Raw genomic sequence first — 27,240 nt, 5'->3', positions numbered from 1 at the left:
ACCTTGCTCCACTATTCAACTCTTGCTACTCCCAGGGTAAGACTCCACCCTCTTGGTCCGGAAATGTTTTAACCCCTCTGTACAAAAAGGGCCCTAGAATACACCCAGGTAATTATCGGTAAATCGCCTTATTGGACGCGGTAGGAAAAATATTTGCGCATAGTATCCTGATTCACCTTACAGAACGGGTGACGGAGATGAAAGTCCTTCCCTTAGAACAAGCTGGTTTTCGCAAAAGTCATTCCACTCTAGACAATATATTTATGTTGAAACTAATTGAGGAAAAATATACAATTACTCGTATATCTAATGTGTATATGGCTTTCATAGACTATTCTACAGCCTTCGATAAGGTAGATCGACCGCTTTTATGGAGAAAGTTGCAAAAAATGGGCTTGCCTCCACCCCTGTTATCCTTAATTATTGCTCTTCATTCTCAAACTTAGTGCCAGATATTAATGGGTGGAAACCAAGGTCTATCTGACATAATCCCCACAGAAAATGGCCTGAAACAAGGATGCCTGCTAGCGCCGCTGCTATTCTCTCTATATGTAGCGGATTTACCCGACTGTTTTGCCCAAACTATTGGAGATGCACCTAAGATAGGCTCCCGTCCTTTTGCATGTCTTTTATACGCAGACGACATTGTAGTAATGGACCTAACCCCTATTGGGTTAAATGGAAAGCTGATATCACTACAGAAATACACAGTAGATCACTTCTTGAAAATAAATGTATCTAAAAGTAAAATTTTAATTATGAAAAGTTCAAAAAGTAGGAAATCATGTAACTTCAAATGGTAAATTGGTCCTGAAAACTTGGAGGTGGTAGACTCATACCTCTATTTAGGGAAACTTTTAACAGGCAGTTCGAAGAACAAACCTCACATTGATCATAGCATTTGTAAAGCTACGTCCCATGCCAATGGCTTGTGTATTTTCTATCGTTCTATGGGCAGAAGACACTTTTTACACCTTTTGATGGTTTTTAAGGCAAAAATTCCGCCAACTCTGCCCTATGGGATTGAATCAATCCCCGTTAACGGACTGGAGTTTTTTAGATAAGATGGAAGGTCAAATATTACGTAAAATTTGCAATTTCAGCATGGTAATTCCAACGGCAGCACTTAGATTAGAATTTGGGCTGATACGCTCTTATATTCAAGGCTTATCTAGGGTTCTACGTTGGGGATATCAACTAAAAAATAGTGAACCGGATACACTAAGAGGTCTCTTATGTCATGACATTTTTAATGTAAAGGCAGGTAACTACTCCTTTTGTCAGGATTGTTTATTGGCACAAAAAACCTTTGGTATACAAGAAGAATCAGTAGTCTCACTCCCACCCTTAGGATTTGAATCTCTCCTAAACACCTTGTGTGGCAAAATTAGCTTTAATAAAGATATTACATTCTGTAATTCTAAGGAAAGACTAAAGCTAATAGCCAGGACTGACACATTGAGAACTTCACAAAAATATGTATTCTGGGTTTTAGAACATGGAATTCAACGCCTGCTAATTTTATGCCGCATGAATCTCCTACCCCTAAACGACTTAACTGCAAACTGGTCTCGGAATTTGAAAAATTGAAGAATTTGTCATTTTTGTAACCTGAGCAACCAGACTTTAGATCATGTTTTGTTTGCTTGCCCAGTATTGGTCTCGAGTCGTTATCGTTGGCTTCAACCGATGTTTCTGAAAAACAGTGTATAAAATGTAGCATCAGCCCGAGACTGTCTCTTTTGTCCCAAAAATTAAGCTATATGTGTAAAACTTTTTAACTACTTTATAGAATTTATGTATATATTTAAAATCTGTCGTATATATATATACAAACTTATTTGCTTACTTCAAGGTTGATGCCGGACTGCCCTTGCACATCCCAGTCGTTCCAGTGCACAGCGCCAGCAACTCGCCGGACCCGCTTTGCGGGTCCCGCTTCGCGTCCAGTCACCGCGGAGGATTGCTGATTGGGACTGCCTGCCATCTGGGGGAAAAGAAGCAGGACCGGGGCTGCGAGCAGCAAGGACTCCATAGTCCAGGAGTCCCTGCGAGCCCAACCACCAACACCTGGGCTGCTCTCCCTGGCCGACACGCCCCCAAGCCCACGGGAGTAAAAGACGAATGATTTCTCCCTAACAGTGGGACAACTACTTGCTTACTTCAAGGTTGATGCCGGACTGCCCTTGCACATCCCAGTCGTTCCAGTGCACAGCGCCAGCAACTCGCCGGACCCGCTTCTCGGGTCCCGCTTCGCGTCCAGTCACCGCGGAGGATTGCTGATTGGGACTGCCTGCCATCTGGGGGAAAAGAAGCAGGACCGGGGCTGCGAGCAGCAAGGAGTCCATAGTCCAGGAGTCCCTGCGAGCCCAACCACCAACACCTGGGCTGCTCTCCCTGGCCGACACGCCCCCAAGCCCAAGTACTGTACTATTTAACGAACCTGGTTACCCGTCGCACGGGAGCGTGCGGGAGCGCCCGGGGCTAAGCCCGGGCAAAGGGCGGGCCGTCTGAGGCCGTCAGAGAACGGAAGAGACCGGACCGGGCCCTCTCTATAACAATGAGGTACTTTCAGATCCTAACCATTCATTAATCCAGCACATCGTTTGAGAGCTCTAAGTAGCCTGGTGTAAAATCTGTTTACCAAATTTTGTTGCCGATTGATTGTTCCACCCGATTGTGGAGATGGTTCTTACGAGAGGGTCTAAAGATAAAGTAAAGGGAGGTGGGGGAAAACGTTTAGGTCCTATGGATGACTTTATTACCAAGGCGAACAATTTTATTGACCAAAGCATCACCCTAATAGAAGGTAGGGTCTCTTTAGATCTAGCCCTGGCAAAGCGGTCATCCATGGGAAACTTGAAGAATGCAAAAACCCCCGAGACCCGCCAAATTGGGGGCTGTGGCCCCACTCCCACAGGTAGGAGAAGTCTACCAAATAATGTAGATCTATCAGCTTCACAACTTTCCGATTTTCAATTAAGTCTTGATTTAGAAAAATCCCCAGTACTAATCCCCGAAATAACCCCGGATGAAATAAGAATTACTAGAGGGAAAAGGGAGGGGGCAATTAGGAAAAGAAGAACAAAACCTATTAAATCGATCCCACATGACTCTAGTACTCTAGACGAACCAAAACCTTCAACACCCACATCCGACAATCCCCACTCTGGTAAATCAGTTATTAATCAGCTTACGCATGAAGGTTTAGATTCGCTTAGCGTACTTAACTCGATTTCTTCTTCACCTATTTACTCGCAAAGAGACAATTTAAACCCTGTGTCAATAACCAACATAGCAGACCTTCTAAAAATTACCATTACCCCACTCGAATTAAGGTTGTCTCGGATGGAACAGCAATTACAGCTTCTCATAGACATTATGAAACCAAAACAAGTAATAGGGGGGGGGGATGAAAAAAAAGAGAAAAGAATCAAACCTCCCCTTCAAAAGGTGTCATATACGCAAAAAAAAACCTCTAAAAACGCCCCTTCTTATTCTACATCTAAATTACCACCTCCCGAAACAACCATTATAGAGAGAATAGAAGATCCTATTGCTAACTCCAACACTTATCCTTCTCAGAATAATGTTTTGGGAGCAGCAACGCCAGGGCCAAAAAACCCCCCTCTCAAGGGAAAAAAAACGCTCCAACAAAACAAACAGGTCCCTAACCAAGTAACAACTGATCACACCATGGCGGACACGAGGGGCTGCAAAAAAAGGTTGGCAGTTGACCTACCTCCAGAAGCAAGCCCCTATGTGGTAGTTATGGTAGGAGTTCCCGAGCTAGAAGACCACGTTGTGGAAAGTACCTGGTCACTGAAAAATAAGGTGCAGTTTTGGTTAAATAACAACTGTCCCATTACTGAACCTGGGTCATCTAGGATCCTGATGGTCCGTAGAACCCCGTGGGTGGGAAATAGTAGGAAATCAATTCCGGGTGACTGTATTCTGATTTCCTTTGACCACCCATGGGTGGTGGACCACATATGTTCTTGGGAGCGTCCAAACACCCATGGCGAAATAGGTATTAGGCGTCTCTCCTTTTTTTACCCCTCCAGGTTGCCTAGGAGGCTCAAATCACCAATGCTCCTTATTGGGAAACTATAGCCCCAGTCCACGATAATTACTTCAATCGTTGGAACACAGTGGGCCCTCGTTTCCACGAGCATGGTGGTTATAGGCCAAATTCAGGCCTACAATTTCGGGGAAGAGGAAATGACGACTGGGGCTTCCATCAATTGCGGACGTTACATAGAGAGCCAACCCAAAGGGAAACTTGGTTTGGTATTCCCACGGACAACAGATTTAGTGTTCTTGAAATGGTCGATTGACCACCAATCAATTCCAAATACGTCGACCATAGCTCCTCTCAATTAACATCTAATTCCACAATGGATCGTTCAATCCAAGAAACAGTGTATAATGTAGATCTGCATTCTCTATCCTTTCTTTTCTGGAATATAGCAGGGCTCCGTTCAAAAATCGAAGACGGTTCACTGATACATTTTTTGGAAGGGGGGAATATCATATGCCTCCAGGAGACTTGGTCCCTGACAGAGCTTCACCTCCCTGGCTATAAAACGTATTTTACGCCAGCGTTGGGGGGTGGCTTTGGAAGACCCAAGGGAGGGTTGACTACATATATTGCCAACACAATTAATGATCTTAAAACATCTTTGGTGCTGTCTGATCCAAATTTCCAACTATTAAAGCTCCTCTTTAATAAATTTGAGCCTATTCTTTTGCTCAATGTTTATAATAATCTTGACGAGGAACAATTCCTGTCTCTCATCAATTTAATTAAGGAGAAATTGGGACATAACTCTCTACTTGGTAAGGGGCCAGTCCACCTCATATGCGGAGGAGACTTAAATATCCACCCATGCCCTCACGTCGGGAAAAATAGATGTGGAATTGTGGATGAAGAGAACGCTCCTATTATGCACTTTAATCACAATAAAGCGGGGATTGCAATGAACAATATGCTGGTTGATTTAGAACTGGAAATAGTAAACGAATTGATTCCAGACTCTAATCTTTTACAACCAACGTATGTGGGTAGGGGCTTCAGTACGACAGTGGACTATATTCTTCTCTCCCCAGGCTTATTACCTCGAGTAAGGTCCTGTGAGGTACTGTTAAACACTTTTAGCGACCACTCCGCTCTCAGACTAGAAATCCAACAATTGAAGGGACAACCGGAAAGTAGTGTAATCGCCTCAACGCTCGCTCAAAATAAATTGGAGTTGGGCAGGACAAATGGTTACACAGTAAAGTGGGAGACGCTGGATCCGGAGATAATCACGGCGAAATTGGTAACGGAGTCATATTTAAATATAACCAATTGCCTCGATCCAACGTTACCTGAAGAAGCTGTTTTAACCAACTTTCTACTAATACTGGAAAAGATTAAGGAACTTTTTACAATAACATCCAGGAGGTCACCCTCGATTAAAAAAGGCTGGTTTAATCAGTCCTGTACCATGGCCCTGTCCAACTTAAAAAAGGAACTAAAAAAAACAGTGAGAGACTCAGAAACGATTCAATTGCTGAGACGTCAATATGTCTCCGTACGAAAGCAAAGAATCACTGAATTAAAAATGAAATTGTGGGATGATTTACACTCTAGCGCTGTATCTAAGGATAGTTTGGCTTTTTGGCGTACTGTCAAAACTCCATATCTCTTGGGCGCAGACACCCCTAAGATAGAAGTGGCTATCGATGAGGCTACGTGGGTGGCACATTTTTCTAAAATTTTTAAAAACACAGTAAATACCAGCAAAAGACTAGAACACAGTCTCCCAAACGTCAACTACCCCATCTCCCTAACTTTTGATATCACCGAAGTTCTAGCGGCCTTGAATGCTACCAAAAGCGGGAAAGCTCCAGGCCCCGATGGGGTCCCAGTAGACTTGTTTAAATTTAACCCGGACCTCTGGACCCCCATTTTAACTAGGGTATGCATAGCAGTGGCAAAAGTGGGACTGTTGGACTCTTGGACAAAGTCTATCATGGTCCCAATCTTTAAAAAAGGTGACCGCCAAGATGTCAATTGTTATCGTCCCATTTCCCTTTTAGATTCGCTAGGCAAAGTGGTCGGTAGAATCGTTCTCGAACGACTCCAGCAGTGGGCAGAGGAGGGAAACATTATTTCAGACCTTCAATTTGGATTCCGGGAGGGGTTTGGAACGGTAGAGCAGGCCCTGAACCTTAGTCTGATCCTGGGAAAATACTGCCAAGGAAAAAAAGAAACTGTGTATATGGTCTACGTAGATTTATCTGCTGCTTTTGACTGTGTCTCACACACGAAACTTTGGAATATCTTGTTACTCATGGGAGTGGACTCATCTCTCGTAGATTTTATGAGAGAATTATATTTGGGCGCCACCGCTAGGGTGCGTTTTGGCACAAAGGGTGAACTGACTGCCCCGTTCGGAGTGGAGCGAGGCGTCAGGCAGGGATGTGTCCTCGCCCCCTTCCTCTTCTCCCTGTACACAAATGGCCTGGAGGCGGAGATGTTGAGGGGGGCTCTGGACCTACCCCGGGTCAAACGGCGATTGATACCCGCCTTGCTCTACGCCGACGACGCGGTCATTCTGGCCCGCACCCCACGCGAACTGCAAAAATCCCTAAACAGATATGTTGAGTTCATGGGTAGCCTGGATTTACAAGTTAACGTGAAAAAAACATTTGTCATGGTAGCCGGGCGAGCCAAAAAGTGTGTAAAGAATATTTTTCTTAAAGAGCAAAAACTTGAGGTGACTACGAAATACTGCTATTTAGGGATAATGATTGACGATAGGCTTAACTGGAGAGCAGCAGTGGAGGCCAGATGTAATTTGTTCAAAAGAGCAACAATGTCCCTGATAAGTTTTTCACAGAGGCTAGGGAAAAGGCCTCCAGTGGAGCTGTTAAAAATTTACGTAGCTAAACGTCAGGCAATTGCCCTTTATGGAGCAGGCCTGTGGGGAATCGCAGAAATCAGTACCCTTCAGGTTGCCGAAAATAACTTTTTAAGATTTCTTTTAGCAGCACCAATGAGCTCCTCAGTTTATGCCCTTCATTTGGAGCTTGGTATTCCCTACCTTGAGGACCTGATAAGAATTCAACCGCTATTGCTCTGGCGTCGTATCTGGTCCTCCGAGAACAACATGTTTTCACAAGAAATTCTGATGGACTCAATGGCCATAGACCACTCTGTAACAATTCAATGGTTGTGCTATGTAAAAAAAAATTTTAAGGATCTAGGCTTGGAGATCTATTACACAGATCCAAAAAAAATTAACGATTTGTCAAAGAAAGGACTTAAAAAACTGGCTTTAACGCATCTGGAGTCCCTGAGGCTGACTTCCGTGGCATCGAAACCCTCGGTTGTTCATGCTAATTTAATTCAGACCACTTACTCCATTCAACCTTATTTGACAATACAGATTAGCACTTATCACAGAATGTTGTTAACAAGATTTAGACTTGACTCCTTTTTTAGGCTAGTATCCTTCCCCAAGAGAAACAGCTGGGAGAAGGTCTCCACTCCTTGTCCGTGTGATGAAGTGTCAACTCAGTCAAATTTACACACTATCTTGTTTTGTAAATTTCATCATCCACACAGGAGGGTCTGGTTACTACCTATATTAAGGAGTTGGGGATTAAGACAGTGTCGACCGGCGATGCTACGCCTTCAAAGCCTAGATTCCGAATTGACCTGTTATCTTGTCCTTAACTTTCTAAAATGTATTCTGAAACATAGGAATAATTTGTAAGCAGCGGTTTGATCCCAGTATTTGTAGATGAATTGAATCTTTGTAAATCCTTGGTTTTAACTATATGAGCTGATAATTGATTAGTTCTAATTTTCATTATTCTCTATTTTATGTGCGATGTCTTATTTGTAACTGCTCTTTTATGGTTTTTTAAAATTGTAAAAACCGAATAAAGAATTTATTATTATTATTATTTTAATTGGGTAATTAACTTCCTCGCTTAAGAAAATCTTACGAAGCACTAGTATAGTGCTCTTTGAAATTGTATTTTGCACATTACTAGCTCTATTTATTGCTATTTTGCACATTAGGGATATGTTGAGTATATGTCCCACTCTGACCTTTCTGTTATTCCTCAAAATTAATTCAAGTGGAACTTTGCATGCTACTGAATGGCTTTTTGCATAGATCCGGCTACGCTTAGATACTCTATTACCATGCTGCTATTCCCTAAATTGTACTTGAAGAGGTTGATATCTACTCCCTTTTGTACAGTTGCATCTTTTAGGAGATGCTTTGTTTCCTTTCTTGCCTGCTAATTAATTTTAATTGTTTTTTATTTGAACTAGAATTTTAGGTTTTATATAACATAAGATCGGGTAGCTACCTGATGTTTATGCACTTTTCAGGATATTGTTTGTTATCTCATCCATTATGCTGCAAACTTTAAACACCATTCATAGCCAAATTGTTTATGTGTTGCTGCAGTAAATTTTATGATGGCATGTGGATTGAGCCTTGTTATGTTTTTTTATCTATAATACTATGCACGTGATCTTAAGTGGACCTCCTAGGAGTTCCAAATCTTAAATAAAATATTGAATTGAATTGAACACAGGAGCTCAATAAATCTGGAATAACATTTGTGGGGTATCCTTAGGCTGAGATATAACATAACGTGTGTTTTTGTAAAGCGCATGTATACCCAAGGGTATCTTGGTGCTGAATAACAGATGTTTATTTTTACCCAACTCAATGGTACTCATTTTATTAACCTCAGAAGGATGAAAGGCTGAGTCCACTAAGTCACCAGACCTAGCATCATACAAAATGTCCTTTCAACCATAATTAGGACTTACCCTGCTGCCACATCCACTTTTATCAAAGAAGCCCAATTTGCATTTTTATTGTCAATCCATAGTAGAGTACCAGCGAATGAGTAAATTGTACTGTGCTTCACTTACAGACTTTTTGCTGTCTTTGATGCTCCACTTAGTGTATTTCCCCGCTGTGCATCTGTCAGCTCTGAGTGGAATTTCCTTTCCCTTTTTGTTTTGAATATGGGCCTATGCATGCCTCATTTAACCATCATCATTCGATATGGATTCAAAGTAAGAACCTTATTAACCTTTTTTGGACTCTGTCCATTTTTCAAAATCCATCATTTGACCTGCTGCGTCTTTGATGCCCAAAAACTCAAATGTGAACCTTGGTGTTTTGACATCTTCCAATTTCCGAGATATGAATATCCTTTTGGACCTGAAAAAAGGGTTTAATAATACAGTTACTAAACACATGACTGACCTATGTACATCTTTTGAGACTCCCTCTATCTCCCATGGCATGGGTGATACCTTGGTTTCTCCCAAAAGGCATAACGTGGGGAAAAAAGTTGTAAAATCTTTAGAAACACTCTATTTCAAATAGTCAACAGAGTCCTAGTTGTAGTGTAGTTATAGTTTGTAATATCTTTACAAACGAGGGGACAAATCACATCAGGCTGAATACAATTGCATGATCCTCAAAGGATCATTTCTTTCGGGATTTGCCTCTGCACAGATATTCAGTTCAGTTGCTTGTTCATCAGTCTCCTGTTCATAAGATTTAATCACTTTGAAGCTTTCTCTTCATCAGTGATGCCCGGCTCTGCTAGAATTGACACCTGCTTTACCTTATCAACATTATTAAGGATCATAGATTTGTAATTGCCTTGTCTAGCTTTAATGAATCCTGACTGATCTGGGTGTTTGGTCTGGGGTAAAAAAAAACCTCTTCAAGTCTGTTGGCTAAGGCTGGTGTGAACATCTTTATATGTAGGTTGAACGAGGAGGGAGGCAATATGTGCCACAGTCGTGAAGTATTTGCCTGCTAGGAGACCACAGCAGTACACTGTCTCAAACATAAATTGGGAGATTGACAGGGTAAGTAAAACGGAGTTAAAGACTACAGCCCTCCTTGGAGAATCCACCCAAAGGTCTTACATAAGACCATAAAATAAAACCTTCTAAGCCTGGGACCTTTTTGCTTTTCAACTTGCCTGTGCCCTTCAGTATTGCCTCCATTTCTTGCAAACTTGAATGGCTTCCAGTTAAGCCATTGCGATCCTCGGCAAACTGGATTCCTCTATATAGGAGTAGGAATCCCTTACATATATCAGTTCTTTAGTGTGTTATAGTTCATAATATGCCCTCAAGCTGTGGACTATGGTGCAGTCATTTGGACAACCAAGCCTTCCATCGTTATGCCAGTCTACATTTGATTGAATAGCTTTCCCTCTGGATACACACTAAAAGCCTCCCTGACTTATTCCCACCCTCGTCAAACGTTTGCCACAGTTTTAGCAATGCAGAGTGTTCCCTGTCTTAATCCATGGTGAGGTTCAGAGCACAATTTGCCAGTATCTTCCAGTAGTTGTTTGTGATAACGTCTGCTTATGTTTTTTCCCTAAAACAACAATCAAGTTTCTAATTAACCATTCCCCTCATTGTGTTACTCAAACCACTTCTTCCATGAAATGACCTTGTATTACTGCCTTTATGGTGTCACCTTATCCTTTCGGAGAGAGAGAGAAGCATTTCATCTCATCTGGTTGGTAAACTAACCAATATAGGTCTTCATCACACTGATAAAAAGATAAAAAGAGAGTTGCTAATGAGGAAGGGATTCAATCGATGTATGACCTAAGTATTTTAGAAAGTGTTATTTACACAGTCCCCATTTACTTCTGTCCATGCATTAACTAGCCTAATGGACTGCAGCCTGTAGCATCTAGCCTGCAACATCACTTCAATCCCTCCACAACTCACCTGAGTAATATCCCTAGTCCCTTCCATTCCTATATTTAGGTTGCCTGTAGAAATCAGCTGCCCTTCTGCCTCCTCATTTGTGCTGAACTCCTGTCCCTAGGGAATCATTCCTGCCCACTTGCTCACACATAGCTGCAAATCGGGGAGGGCAGGTTTCCGCTCTTCACTTGTTTTTCGCTCCTTACTGACCAGAGTGAACTGGAATATGTTGTGGGACGTGTCTGTGCAATGTACAACTCTGCCTAGGATTCAAAATACGGGAGCTTGGCCAGCCTCCGTCTTGGCCTTGACGCAGACTGGGACAGCCAGCTCGATTTTTTCTAGTGAGAAGGGGGCGAGGTTTTCTAGAAGCTGCGCCTCACGTTTAGTAATGATATTTAAGCTGGAAACCTTCTCGGGCCAGGTAGAAGTTCACCACCGAATAGACGTATTGCTGTGGAGGTGATGGAACGTGAGTCCTGATTGAATCTCCTTCCCGGGCTTTTGACGGGCTTCCAAAACTTGAGTTGGCAAGGATGATGCAAATTCAGTCGGTGAGGTGTTCATAACCATTTTGTATATATTTTCTACTCTTTGCTATTTGTGTGTATACTGCATTTTATTTTACTTGTTCATTTAAAAGTGTTTGATACCTAAGGATCTGAATTTACTGATATATTTAGCCTACCTTTTCAAACATTACATTAATAAACTTGTGTGTGTTATTTTAAAAAGCACCTGAATTTGTCTTTTTGCCTCCAGAGTGGGAGTGCTGTGCAAAAGTGTATATCATTTAAAGGTGCAGTGGTAAATTAGCCTCCCAGGTGGGAGTGCAGGGTTTGGGTGTGTCCTTTTTGTGAAAAGCACATTCATTACAAACTCCTCTTACTTTCAAGTTTCATCCTCTTAATCTGTTCCACAACAAAAACCCACACACCTCCCTTCTGAACCAACCAAATAATCAGTAATCTCAACAGGATATTTCAAACGCTTCCACTAAGAAGTGGTGTAATCTATCTCCTTCCCCACCTACTTGTCTTTAGGTCTTTTTAGGTGTGGAGACTTCGCACTCGTAAAGATACTACTTGTAAACCCTTTTGTGAATAGCATACGATTGTAAACGTACATAAAAGTGTAAGTTTACCTATGTGAATCAGGCCCTTGGGGGCACATTAATCAAAAAATCATGCAGTGCAGCGCAGCGCAGGGCAGTGCACCAAGCCACTTTGCTGTGCTGCATGATAGTGAAAAGACAGGAACGTGGTGTATTTAACATTGTGTGGTGCATTCTTCCTTTTCCCTGTGCTAGCACACAATGTCCTGCTTTGCGCAAATGCAGGCCCACTTGCACCTTCATGCAAGGGTGCCTGCATTGTAAACAGGATTATTTTTATGCAGAAAGGGACAAAGTCCCACACAAAAACAATCCTCCGAGGTATTTTCTACTCTCTATGTGTGCTGCAGAATGCAGCAAACATAGAAAGGTGAAAAAAATGAAGAGAATTAAAGATATTTCTTCTCGTTGTTCCTCACCTGATTAGTCGCAGCGTTTTGATGCAATCCATGGGTGGAGACACAGGAACACTCAAGCTCCACCCATGGAAGGCCTCCCTGGGCAGAGCAACGTGACGCAGTGATTTGCACTGTGTTGTGTTACTATAAATTTATCAAGCCATTCAGGGCCGCCCAAAGTGACCTTGCGTGGCTTGATAAATCTTACTTAGTAGTTGCATCATCTTTACGCTCCATTGCGTAGTGCAAGGGTGACACAACTGCTTGATAAATATGGACCCTGGGTACCTCTCCTTACGTGCCTCAGCTAACACACAACATTCAACGAACTCCATCATCAGCATTCAGTGATATCGCAAGGACTCTGCTCCTCTCGGTGGCCTTTTAATGTTCCAAGTGAACCTACACAAAGCTTGTACACCGACAGACCGCAGTCAAAATGCAAACACCAGAGCAAACTAATGAGAAATCCATTCTGGCATATACCAAGATTAAGGTAAAGCTAAGTATAAGGCAAGCTGTATTACAATTCCACATATTCTAAGTATCTTTTGGACACATAAATCTTGCATAGATGCCTTCTACGTGCTAAATATGCCAGTTTCTGAAAGCAGCCATGACCTTTGTCCCTATAAGCTTTCCATATAATACATAGCATTCTGAACTCGATCATAAATAAAACAGGAGGTCAACAGACAGACTTCAGACTTAATATTCCGATTCTGCAGATGCAGGCACAAAACCACGCTGCCTGATTTTGTTCTGGTGGTGTGCTTATCTGGGAATCAGTGTAGAGAGAGTTACGGTATCCATTTTTAGCCATGACTAGAGAAAGTGTTAGGCCAGTTAGATTGATAATTAGCAGGAGAAAAAGCATTTTACAAATAAACCTAGAACCCGCGCATCAAACAAGGAAAACTATCTTCTCAATGAACCAGTACCATAAAAAGTGGAAACATAAATATGCACGCCCCAAAAATCCAAGAGAATTTATTTTCAGCGAGAATCAACTAAAATGGGAAACTCATAAACACAGGCATTTTCTTTTACTAACAATCTGGAATATTTTTTGCATTGTGTGGGTGACTCCTTGTCTGCTTCTTTACCAGACCCATCATTATATATGTTATGCTGTAAACCTCGGTACCGTACCAGGCCCTGTACCCCATTCTGTTTACTCCATGCAAGGCCCATCACCACCTACATCACTGGGCTAACTGCTTGTATCTGTTCCTCTATGTCACCCCACAGACCCATTGCAAACTACATTAAAATGATAGGTCCCCAAGGCCCTCCCAAATGTTCTGAAACATGACCTATCAACACCTACATTATGGGGATTTCATGAGATTTTCAAGAGGGGTTTATGACCTCTTGCATATCTCATTGAGCCATACATTACAAAGTTGACCATGTGCATCCTCATCTCTAGTCGTGTAGCAGAATCACGTGCCAGGCTCAATGTCCTCCTACATTATGTAGGGAACACCCTACTTGCTGTAATTTGTACCCTTTCACCAGGAAAACAATCCCCTGCATTGCAAGGAAACCCGGGTTCCTCATCTTTGTCTGTACCAGACACATCACTACCTACATTAAAAGGGGAATTCCCCTGCCTCCCCCCTCTCATTCCCCTCATCTCTGCTCCCTTATCAAAAACCTGTCCTCTAGCTGCACCAAAATATACCAATTCAACAGGACCCCAAAGCAAAGTTGGCTCACACCATTGAGATCAGGGACTTCTTAACTTCTCAGGGATGCTTGAAATCACTTGAATCCTGTCTGCAGTTCAGCCACTTGTCGCCCTTCTCCTGATGCTCTTGCTTCTCCACCTTGAAGGCATCAAGTCAGGAGAAGATCTATTCCCCACCAGGGACATCTTGAGGATTTTGGGGGCCCTGGGTGGAACGTATTTTGAAGGCCCCTGTTTGGAACAGCTTGAATTTATGACACGGTTACAGCTCATTGGCCAGGTCCCTGATAGTGCACAGGCACACTGGTCCAAATTCGAAACGTGTTTCCATTTAATATTCAGAGATAGTCAATGTGTTTTCAATATTGAAACACGGCAGCAGCTCACTTATATTATTGGAAATATTCTCTGTGACCCCTTACTATTTCTCACGTGTGAGTTCCTATTTGATCTGAAATATTTTTTATTGATGTTGCATGAAACATAAAAATAACATTTCTCTGTAAAAGATAGGTAATAGACTTCGACAGGGCATCCACATTAAAATAAATAAAAGGATAACAGTATTCAAAACAATCTGCTTAAAAATGATTTAAGGTCATTAAGGCAAGTCTCTGTGCAGATCAGAGCTGGCTCTATCGAGCCCCCCCCCCCCCAAAAGGCTGGGACCCTGGGCCAGCACCCATTTTCCCCATGTCTTAAAACAGTCTTTCACAGGGATTTGTATTTACATCTTTTTTGTATCTTGGACATATCTTGAAATTCCATCATTTAAGTTCAGTGTAATTTGAATTGCATTCATTCTAGGTACTGTGCTACCATCCTTCAATGAAAACCCTAACTCTGTGACTACACTATCCCTGAAGAAAAGCATTTTTTTCATTTAAAGAAGTTTCGGAAACTGACTGGGGTCAGCTAAACTCTTCAGTGGAGGCTGCACTTAGTGTACCAACGATCAAAACTCACCAGCTCAAGGTCGTGTGCCTAAAGCAGAAGACATTACAAAATAGGAAAGAGTGAAATATTGTTTAAGTTTAATGCAATTTGTATTTTGCTTTGGTCAGTAGAATAATAGGGTTACAGTTCATGCCATTTACCGAAGTAACCTTTGATCAGACATTCTTTATTTCAAATAGAAAAAGTAAACAGTAAACTGAAAATCTGTAGAACAGCCGGTACTCTCTTTAAAGTTCGCTTTTGTGAGCAGCGCTTTTGTTCTTCAACAAAAATGTTTCTGATGCATTACCTTGAATCAATAAAAGCACATACACAATCATAGTGCACAAATTATGCTTAGTTGCCAGTGCAACAATAAATTAGAAAATATGATGCTGTGTTAGGAAGACATCAAGGTCGTAAGTTTTTGTCAACATCTCAACCGTAATTGATGGAAATGTTTTTTCAAAAGAAGGGATGTTGAAAGTCATCATAAAATCCTCTTCAGTCGGAATTCTTATGAAACTGAGGTCCTTTTTCGTTAATCTCTGTCAATCCTTAACATTTCTCCAAACACATGATAAAGGGAAAAAAGCCTGGAGCAATAAACAAAGATTTTTGGCCCAATGAACATCCAAATAACAAACAGAGGGGCACATGCATCAAAGGTTTTTGCGAACGCAAACGGTGTGATTCGCAAAAATCGTCCGTGTGCGCCTAAAAAAAGGCCTTTTGCGATGCATTAATGTGTTAGGCACTTTCAATTTAAGAAATCGCAATTTATTGAAATTGCATTTAAGGAATTGCAATTTGTGATTCCTTAAATGCAATACTAGAAGCACTTAGAAATAGCAAATTCACTATTTGGGGCCTCAAAATAGAGATAAATTACTCTGGTCTGTATTTTGCAAAAACCTTCAAGGTTTCAGGTTACACACAGACATGTGGGGCATGTGTGTGCGCAATATGGGTACCCATCACAATTTCAGGGGTGCAACAGGGTGTCATTTTGACACCTTTGCACCCTTGAAATTGCATGCACAGGTACTCGCAAAATGCCCATGCAATTTCATATTCATTCCTATGGGCCTGTAGGCCAAATAGAAAAGAGTATGGCAGAACTGTCACACTTCAAATCGACAACATTCATGCTGGAAGTTTGAAAGCCCCTGAATTGCATAACGGTTTACTTGTATGGTAAAACGTAAGCTGCTCTATGTGATATGAAATAACTAAAGTGTTCTTAAAGGAAATTGTATGTTTTTGTGTTTAGAATGCTTTCCTGAATAGTAGAGTAAAATGCCTCACAACTGAGACAAAGAAAATAATTTCTATATCGAATACCTTTTGAAGAAGAATATGTTAAAATTTAAAACATTTGTAAACCACTATAACATAGGTCAATTCAACGGTAATAAGAACACTGTGTACTCAGATTAAACTTACGCTTAGAAAAGCACAATAGCATTTTATTCATTTTTGAAGAGGCCTATGTGAGGAAGGGAGAGGAAAACAGATAAATAGGGTACAGAAGGAAAAAGGAGATAGTCTACTAAAAGAGAACATCGAAGTTAATTGTGAAACATCAAATAACACATTCACCTGTCACAAACGAAGTAAGTGAAAATCATGGCTGTTTGAATGTTACATTTGCATCCTTAGAATATACATGTTGACTAGACAGGAAAGAAGAAAATGATAACCAAAACAGATCTCTTTTGATCAATTGTTGAGTAGAATATACACTTGCTCTATCTAAATTATGAATATGGATAATATATTACACCATCTTTTAGAGGTAATATTACTAGTATCTTTCCAACTAGATGAAATAATTTGCAATGCAACAGTAATTAGTAAATCTACCCATTTCTCAACTACAACATGGTTGTGCTACATTTGGGTGGTAGCACCTAAAATACATTTCTTATCAAATGGAGAAGTGACAGAACAGACATCCATAATCTTATCCCAGTTTTGTACACAAAATAGATTAACCTTGGGACAGTCAAAAACATATAAAATAGTACACTATTGTCCACGTGAAATGGCCAGCCTTTATTATCAGTGGAAACTTTTGATTTTAAAAGTGAAGTAGGGGTACAAAACAACCTATCATGAAAGATATACACGGTTTGAGTGTTACTTGCAGAGTGAGATGTGGAGAGAATTGTGGACCAAATCTGATTCCAAATGTGAAGTGAAAAGTTGTGTTGAAAGTCGATTTCCCATTGTAATTCCTTCTTTGGTTTTGTTCTATCTGCAGGAAATCTATCAATATGTTATATATATATATATATATATATTCACAGAAAAAAACATAGGTTTCAGGCACGTTATAGTTAGGAATTAGCATTTAAAAAACCTCAGAAATTCACTGAAAAAACCATAGGTTTCAGGGGTGTTATAGTTAGCTGGACTTTTCACTTGTACAAAACCATTGAAATTCCCCCGTTATAGTTAGTTCAGCTAACTATAACTCGCGCGCCTGCAATGCACTGCTGATGACGTCACATATTACATCACTCATGACATGGTCAGTGACATCACTCATGACATCACTGATGACATCTCAAATGACATCACTGATGACATCATCCAGTGAATGTGTGTTTTTCTGAAAATTAAATATGTTTTATATATGTATATCTCAAGGTCGATGGAAGAATAAATGGGTATATAAGTGTCTAAATGGATGATTTGTTTTTGAAAAATTGATTGTGTAACTGACTGATTAAGTGTATCATAGTGAATACATGGCTTAGTGAGTAATGTTTAAATATGTAAATATCTGTATCAGTCTCTCACTTTGTGTATAAGTGGCTGCATGGGTTGGTGAGTAGCTACATGGGTGTCTATATAGGTTATTAGTTGGTTTTTTGAGTATCAGTCTGAGTGTCTGCATGGTTCGGTGGGGGGTATTACGTAGTGCATAGGTGCATGAATGAGTGACTCACTCTTTGTATGTGTTGAAGACAGCATGTGTGCAGGACTGTATGGGTGGATGCGTGTGTGTATGGGTGTGTTAGTGAGTGAATGACTGTTTCAATAGTGTCTTTATGAGTAACTACATATGTTTTAAACTAGTATATGTGACTATTGGTGTATATAAGTGAGTATATGTGAGAGTGAGAGATTGAAAGAGTTCCTGTATGAATAAGTATGTGTTTCTATAAGTGATTGTTTAAAAGACTAAGTATATGTAAGTTTCCATAGAAGTAAGTGTGGTGGTGTGTGTATAACTGTATATGCAAGTAAATGTATGTTTGTTTCTTTATTAGCATGAGTGACTATGTGTGTGAGTAACTCTATGGATGAGTGGCATTGTGAAACAGGATGTATAGGTGTATGAGTACATATGATGAGTGAGTACATGTATGAGTGACTGTATAGGACTGTTGGTGAATGAGTGGATGTGTATGTGGATCTTAGAATTACTGAAGAGGTTGTTGTAACTGGTATTGGTATGTCCATTGTTTTGAAAAATGTAGTCTCTATTTTTGAATGTGTGTATCAAAGGTTATATTAGGGTATGAGGAGGTCTGCCACTCTATCACAAGGATGATGTCATCAGTGATGTCATCAGTGATGTCATTTGAGATGTCATCAGTGATGTCATGAGTGATGTCACTGACCATGTCATGAGGGATGTAATATGTGACGTCATCAGCAGTGCATTGCGGGCGCGCGAGTTATAGTTAGCTGAACTAACTATAACGGGGGAATTTCAATGGTTTTGTACAAGTGAAAAGTCCAGCTAACTATAACACCCCTGAAACCTATGGTGTTTTCAGTGAATTTCTGAGGTTTTTTAAATGCTAATTCCTAACTATAACGTGCCTGAAACCTATGGTTTTTTCTGTGAATTTCAAAGGTTTTTTAAATGCTAATTTCTAACTATGCCTACAGAGATAGGACATGTGAAGAAAGAAGAAAAAATGCACAGAAAGAAAAAAAAGAAGTGCAGAAAGAAGCAACAGAAGTCCTCAAAGACGAAGAAAAGTGCAGGAAGAAGGATAACGTGCAGAAAGAACAAAAAGAAGAGCAGAAAGAAGCCTTGTTGCAAAATCATCCTGTACCCTCAACTTTTTCAGACGGATACTGGTGGTAACTGAGTCTGACTAACCAGTCCTAGAGCCAGTGCTATGTTAAAAGACACTTAGAATACAGTGAAAACACCTACATACACTAGGGAACATTATGCGTTGGGGTCCCCCTGTGATTAGCATGACCTCCTCTGTAAGCCCCTAGTATATAATAGGGCAGGGGGATTAAAACTACCTCTTAAAACAGGCCACAGGGCGTTTTTGCACACGTTAACTCAGGCCCCGTCCCCTCCCTTCACCACTGTGTAAACACGCCCTGTGTCCGTTTTTAGTTGGGAGATTAAGTTCATTTGAATCCTGAGGGTCCCTAGGGTCCAACTAGCCCACTAGGTACCTCCAGTAAGTGCCACAGAGCTGCGTTGCAGAAAGGTGTAAAAAGTGGCACGGCCTGGACCACCTCTCTGCAATGCAGCTCAGTGGCGCTTACTGGAAGCACTTGGTGGGCTAGTTAGCCCCCAGGGGCCCTCAGTATTGAAGGGAAATTATATCCCCAATTTAAAAAGTGCCATAGTGCGTGTTTGCACACGTCACCTCAGGCCCCGTCCCCTCCCTTCACCACTGTGCAAACGCGCCTTGTGGCTGTTCTAAGTTGAGAGATTAAGTCCCCTTGAATCCTAAGGGTCCCTAGGGTCAAACTAGACCACTAGGTACCTCCAGTAAGCGCCACAGAGCTGCGTTGCAGAGAGGTGTAAAAAGGGGCTTGGCCTCAGAACACCTGTCTGCAGCGCAGCTCCCTGGCGCATACTGGAGATGCCTGTTGGGCTAGTTGGCCCTCAGGGACCCTCAGTATTGAAGAGGAATTAATTCCCCAACTTACAACTCGCCAGGGGGCGCATTTGCAGAGTGCTGCAAGGAGGGGGCGTGGCCTCCGGCATGATGCCAGTCTTTTATTTATTTTAATTTTTTAAGAAGGGGGGCTGTGTGGTTCCCCTTCTTATTCTAATTTATTGGCCCTGATGACCCCATCCCCCAGGGCCTGTCTCCTAATTATATTTTTTTGACCCCAATCCCCAGGGCCGGCCACTGTTTTTTATTATTTTAAAAAAATATATATTTATAGACACACCTAGGACATGCTGGACAAACCGTACGTACCTATCACCATGACGATTTGCGTGATATTCATTAAAAGGTGACTATGCATACAATGAATCCATGTGTAATGTATTTACACCACTAGTGAAGCTCTGACATGTCTGATGCCCTACTGTGCCTAATCCCGGTAGACACCCTTGTCATTTATTTATACATACTTGGGTAGCTATTGACGGGCACATTTAATACACATGTACACCAAGCCATTCAAAGGGGATTCGACAAAAATTTGACCAAAACTATGCAAGAAACCCCCCTCACTATTAATAAAACACACATCCACTGCCGGATGTGTAATACTTTTTATTTTACTCTCTGGAAAGGGGACGAACATCACTTGAGAGTCACAGCGCGCTCCTGGCAGAGCCCAATGCTGTGTTACACCCACCATTGCCTGCTGAGTATCACACACCTCTGTGTTGTATTCCACTAGCTAGTGCATATGCTATGACACTCTCTAGCCCATGTGCACTGTAACACCACCCCGTGAATATGTCATGCCACACTTGTCTTCGCACGGGTTATATTGCCCCATCTAACGTGCCTTCCTCGATGCCTATGTTATAACGCACAGTGCTATGCCATACATATTACAATCTGGGATCCATATCTTTGTCACAGTGCATATACAACGTTACACTCCCCAGCACATATTTTATATTACAACTTTAGAGACTAGTTCGGTTACACAACACTGCCCTGTGCATATTACACTCCAAGGCGCATATCGCATAGCACGCGCTAGTGCCTGTGCTATCTCGCGCTCTCCAATGAATCTGTCATTGCGCACAATGTATTGCATATTATAGTTCACGCCCGGTTCATCTTGTATCACACTTTTTGGTGCATAGTTTATACCATACACTATATCTAGTTTTCATTTTCAATCGTGCTCTCAGGACTATGTTCTATATAACACTGTGTTCACCTACCCTTTTCACGGGCATTACATTTTGCGATAGGGGGTGGAGGGTCAGGGGGTGTTTCTGCCAAGTGAGCCCGGAGTCACAGTCACAAACGTCCTCTTCTTCCTGAATAAAAGTGAGATTATGCTGCATACTTGTTCATATTTTAAGTAGTTCACACAGACACACGTTTTAAAAACAATAAAGTTCCTAATACCCGCCTTCTCTGAACAGTTCGCTTGCTGCCCCATCCCCCTCCTCCCTATCCTCTGTTGTGTGAATCCATGGACTAGCCTCCTCCCTCCTTCTATGCATGGTGTGATGTGCAGCCACTGCCCTCAATTTAGTATGATGTACCAGTCCACTCCTCCTGCCCTCCATTGCCCAATTCTATGCCCCATCATTGACCTCCTGCTTAAACTCTGTGCTTAGCTTGCTGCCCCTATTCTTCTTCCCCCTGCCCTCCGATGTCTTTGTGCATGCCCCTGCTCCATCCTTTTTGCCCACCATGTTCCATGGACCTGCCACTCCTATCTACTCTGAGTGTTCTGTTGAGCTGCCACTCCCCTCCCACCTGCCTAGCATTGTCAGATGACTGTAACCTGTCCCTGCCACCTCCACCCTGCCTGTCCACATGACATGCCCCTATCCTCTTCCTCCTGTCCTACATGGTCCATTGTACTGCCACACCCTTCTGCCCTCCCTGGTCTGTTGTGCTGCAACTGCTCCTCCTGCCTGCCCCGTGCGGTCTGTTGTGAGGCCCCTTCCCCTGAACTTTCTTGTCTGTGCACAGGTCCTGACCCTCCCTTCTATCCTCCATCGTCCTTTGTGCATGCCCCTGCAGAAAATTGAAGGCAGGTAGGAGGGTGCAAAGGCAACAATTTAACCACACTGAGCAGGCAGGAAGAGCTGTGGCAGTACAACAGACTATGGAGGGCAGTGGAAAGGGGGGCAGGGGCAACAAACCAACAATACAGGACTTGCAAGAGAGGCTGTGGCAATGTAATAGACCATTGTGGGCAGAAGGAAGAGGCAATGGTATTACAACCATACATGCCAACAGACCCGATTCAGCCAGGAAACGTCCAATGTTTTTAAGCTCAAATGGGCTTTATTTGATCTGTCTCCTGTCTACAATCTCCTCTTTTTCAATGTAACTCAAAGGGGAAAATCAATACCCCAGTTTTTTTTCAAAATCTCCCTCTTACCAAGTTCAAAATGTTTGCAAGTATGGTACATTGGATCATGGAAGGAAATGGGGTAGGGACATGGACTTGGATAACAGAGGACAGGAGGGACATGGAGAGGTGCACCAAACTGACCCTGCAGGGCAGGCATCAGGGTTTTCAGCAGCACAATACACCACACAGGGAATGCGGGACGGGAGTGCAGCACAACAATCCATAGAAAGCAAGAGGGAGGGGACAGGACCATGCACATGGACAACAGAGAACAGAGGGGCAAGAGGCAATGGTAGCTAGCTGACCATAATGGACAGACAGGAGAGAAAGCTGCAGCATAACAGACCATAAAGGGCAGGAGGGACGGATCAGGGGCATTACAATGGAACAGACAAGCCAGGAGGGAGGGAGTAGGGGTCTGCACATGTAAACAGAGGGCTGGGGGCAAGGGGGCAGGGCAGGAGCAGCAAGACAGCCATGGAGGTCAGGCAGGATGGGCACTAGAAGCAAGACACACCATGAAGAGCAACAGTGAGACTGTGATGGCATACACGCAGACCATGGAGGGAAGGTGGGAGGGGTTCAGGGGCAGCTAACTGACCACACAGGGAAGGTGGGAGGGGCCATGGCAGCACAGAAGACCATGCATGGCAAGTGGGAGGGTTAGTGGCAGCACAATTGCTATGATGGGCAAGAAGTGGATTGTGGTCTCGCGAGTTATATTTAGCTGAACTAACTATAACGGTGGAATTTCAATGGTTTTGTACGAGTGAAATGTCCAGCTAACTATAACATGTGTGAAACCTATGGTTTTTTAGTGAATATATATATAGAAAGGGGCTGGGATCAGTCCTTTTAAACCTAAATCATGTTTTATACCATTAATGCCTAAAGATGCCATCGACACATATCGTGATATGATCACTAATGATTTAAAAAAGTTGAATCATAATGTCAATAAAAACAGAAAACAAAGAAATATGTTTTTCAAAAAAAGAGAATATGAGAAATTAATGAAAAAATTAAGTGAAAATCACAATGTGGTCGTAAAAAATCAGATGAAGTTGGCAATTTGGTTTTGTGGCCTAAAAATGATTACATTCATGAAGCACATAGACAGTTGAATGCTGAAAGTTGCTACATAAAATCTAGCATTAATGAATACAATACTGCGAAGGCAGCTCTACAAAAACGATTGGCACATTGGAGACGAGAAGGCCTCATATCCACTGAAGAGTATAAATTTATGTATAATGAGTTCCCGGTATTACCGGTGTTATATTTAATTCCCAAAATACATAAAAATGTCATGCCCATTCCCGATAGGCCCATCATATCAGCTATTAACAGTGTAAGTGAGAAGGTTGGCCAATACGTTGACCACTTTCTACAGAACATAGTTAAGGACCTACCTAGCTACGTCAGAGATACAGGTGACTTCTTGAAAAAAATCGAGAATTTAACCTGGACTGAAGATCTATATCTAATTACACAGGATATAGAATCACTGTACACCAGTATAGACCATAACCATGGGTTAAGAGCGGTCAAACATTTTTTAGATTTAAGAACAAGTGAATTTTATGAACATAACAAAGTTATTCTAGAGCTCATCTCATGGTGCCTCAACAATAATTTTTTTCTTTTTAACAAAGATATTTTCAGACAACAACGAGGCGTAGCAATGGGGGCCTGTTTCTCCCCCAGCTACGCATGCTTGCATGTTGGCTGGTGGGAGGAACAGGTCCTTAACAAGGCGCACCAGGCAGCGTTTGAGACACTTGTAGTTACATACTTGAGATACATAGACGATGTTTTTATACTGTGGAAAGGGAATGAGACAGAAGCCCATCAATTTATTGAAGACATCAATAAAAACACTATGAACCTAGTTTTCACATCCCATATCCATAAGACACAAATTGAATTTTTGGATGAGTTAGTGCATATTAAGGAAGGTAGACTTGCTACTACATTATACAGAAAGCCAACATCAGGGAATATTATGCTGCATGCTAAAAGTTCGCATCCCAGGCATTTAATTGCAAGCATCCTGTATGGCGAAATTCTCAGAATCAAGCGTATTTGCAATAATGAGTCAGATTTCAATTCATGCACTAACGAAATGGCGGGAAGGTTGAAATCTAGAGGGTATAGCAATAAAATCATAGGCGAAGCTATCAGGAAAGCTAGCACACGACCTAGACATAGCCTTTTTAAGAATGTCAATAGTGAGACACAATGTGAATCAGACACTAGATTATTCAAGGTGGATACACCAAGATTAATCACGACCTATTGCAATGAAGAACGCAAAATTAGAGCCATTATCAAAAAGCATTGGCCCATGGTGATGACAGACAATGTGCTCTGCAATAGATTAACAGAAACTCCAGTGATCACATTCAGAAAAGGTAAATCTATGGGATCTATCCTTGATAAAAGTTCCCCAGAGACCAGGAAAACTATTGGCTGGTTACAGCCAAGTAACGGATTCAGAAAATGTGCCACTTGTAGAGCCTTCAAATTTGGCTGCAACAAGACTCATTATTCAACTCCATTCAGTGTGTCTCCAATTCCAATTCATGGCCACTATAACTGCAAAACTGAGTATGCTGTATATGTCCTGACATGCACCTGCGGCCTTAACTACATTGGGAGTACGAAGCTGCAGGTGCATGTCAGAATATTGCAGCATATTAGGGCCATTCTACATAGCGATCCGGCTTACCCAGTAGCACGTCATTTGAAGCGAACCCATGCTAATGATATTAACTGTCTTACATATTATGTAATCAACGCTATCCCGAAACCACGGAGGGGTGGAAATAGGGAGCGCCAGTTAAGACAGTTGGAAACTAAGATCATTCTTGAGTTCAATAGTAAGTGGCCTAATGGGTTGAATAACACTGAGGATATGGACAATTTTTTTATGAATGGGCACATCGAGAAGCAAGAAAGAAAAAAAAAAAAAGATCAGAAATAAGATGAAACAATATTTTGTACTTGCAGTATAGAGCTATTCCAGACCATAAGAGAGAGAGAAAAAACAGAGTCTTGTCGTTATCCATGTTTTAATTCAATAACCATTGGTAATACCAATGCAAAGTACATAGATGAGATATAAAATGTGCGTTTGAAAATACAACACCTGTCACCAGTCATATATATATATATATATATATATATATATATATATATATATATATATATAAAAATTATAATTTTTCCCTAAATCTGAACCTTTTTTAAGTATATGAAAAAACGTTTTTTCTTTTTATGTGCAATCTTACAGTATGTGTCTTTTTAATAGTATTTTTCATGAGCAGAATTTTACTGTTAATGGTACTTATGATTGTGTACATATTTATTATACTGAAATTGGTTTTCCTTCGTAAATTCTCTATTGCACTGTATATTGATATATTTTGCACATTTTGCACCATTTTGCACATTAACATTAATCAAATTTTTCCTTGCTGCTATTGTACATATGCACTTTATTCTGTTGTTGCACTGGATTCATCCAGTATATGATCCCATTTTTATTAAGACTTGCTGCTATACTTTATGCTTTAATGGATTTACCCAGAGAGACATTTTTTACATAAGATAAATGTAAAATAGGTGTATACACACATAAGAGTATAATATCAAGGTGCCTGTATTTTAACAATTTTTTTGTTAAATACAATGAAGGTTTTTACTTTATTGATAATATTGCATAACAAAAACCCTAATTACACATTTAAGTGTACTTCGCAATGGACCTCGCATACTTCATTGTGCAACGCAAGTCTTTTTTCTATGACCATTACCATGTGACACAGAAGGGTGGAAGTAGGCGGACACTAAGCAAACACATAAAAATTGTAATGGCGATTTAGAATTCGTATGTGATCAAGGGCTCTTGAGGCCCGAAACGCATCGTGCGTGGGTTGTAAATCGTATTAAATACCTTACCTGAAGTTCAGCGGGGTCTGAGTCTCCTTCTTCGCCGCCGCCGCTGCGTGGAGGTCAGAAGTAGTGGGAGTGAAACTCTTCGATATATATATATATATATATATATATATATTACCTACTGGCAGTCGCCAGTAGGTAGTTATGGTTAGGTCCTATTTTCCATAGGAAATCCGAAACATTCTATTTGGAATAACGTTGGCGCCGATTGACGAATCCTCGCAAAATATTCCAAACATTTGCCCAGCTCCGGTATGCTCCTATCATGAAAATTTCCCGGTGATTCGTCAAGTGGGGGACGAGAAAAAAGGGGGGTCCCAAAATGCATTTTCCCCATGCATTTCCCCATAGGATCTGTTGACGCAGCTACAGCCCGAACTGCTGAATGGAATTACACCAAATTTGTGTCCTCAGTTCAGACTCGTGCCTTTTGCTTAAATGGTTAAATCCGTTCAGTAGTTCCTGAGAAAATCAAAAGTAAAATCACATATATATCTGGGTGGAGGCTAACCACACATCTCATCGTGAGATCTGATTGGCTGTCATCACTTCATCCAAGAAGTGTTGGCAGCCATCTTGGGACCAATATACATGATAGCACCTCATTAAAAAGCATTGCAGTTAATAGAAGGTTTTAAGACTTTACTTACATTATAAATCATTTGTTGATGGTACCATACTCATTTTAGGAATTGTGGTGTGTTCTAAGGTGATTTTACCATGTGAAAAAGCCTTCTGCTGTGATATCATGAGTCATAAACTTCATAACAAATAAATCTCCCAAGATGGCCACCAGAGACAAAAGAGCCCAAATGCAGCACAAATATCACCCAGATCTAGCCCACATGTAGCCCAATGACAGAAGTGTGCAAAACCCTTATTTTTTGTGTATTTGCAGTTTTATATAGTGCAGACTTGTCAGGTATTGGAGTGCTTTACATGAGCATTGGTTACATCACACAAGATCAAATTCATTTTGGTTGTAGACATGGGGAGATTAAGTGATTTGACCAGAATCACAGAATGTTGAGCTGAAGCAGAAACTACAATCTGGTTCCCCAGTTGCAAAGTCTGCAGCTCT

The sequence above is a fragment of the Triturus cristatus genome, chromosome 3_2 (genome assembly GCF_964204655.1).
Source record: "Triturus cristatus chromosome 3_2, aTriCri1.1, whole genome shotgun sequence".
NCBI classification, from domain to species: domain Eukaryota; kingdom Metazoa; phylum Chordata; class Amphibia; order Caudata; family Salamandridae; genus Triturus; species Triturus cristatus.
This window is presented reverse-complemented; position numbering follows the sequence as displayed.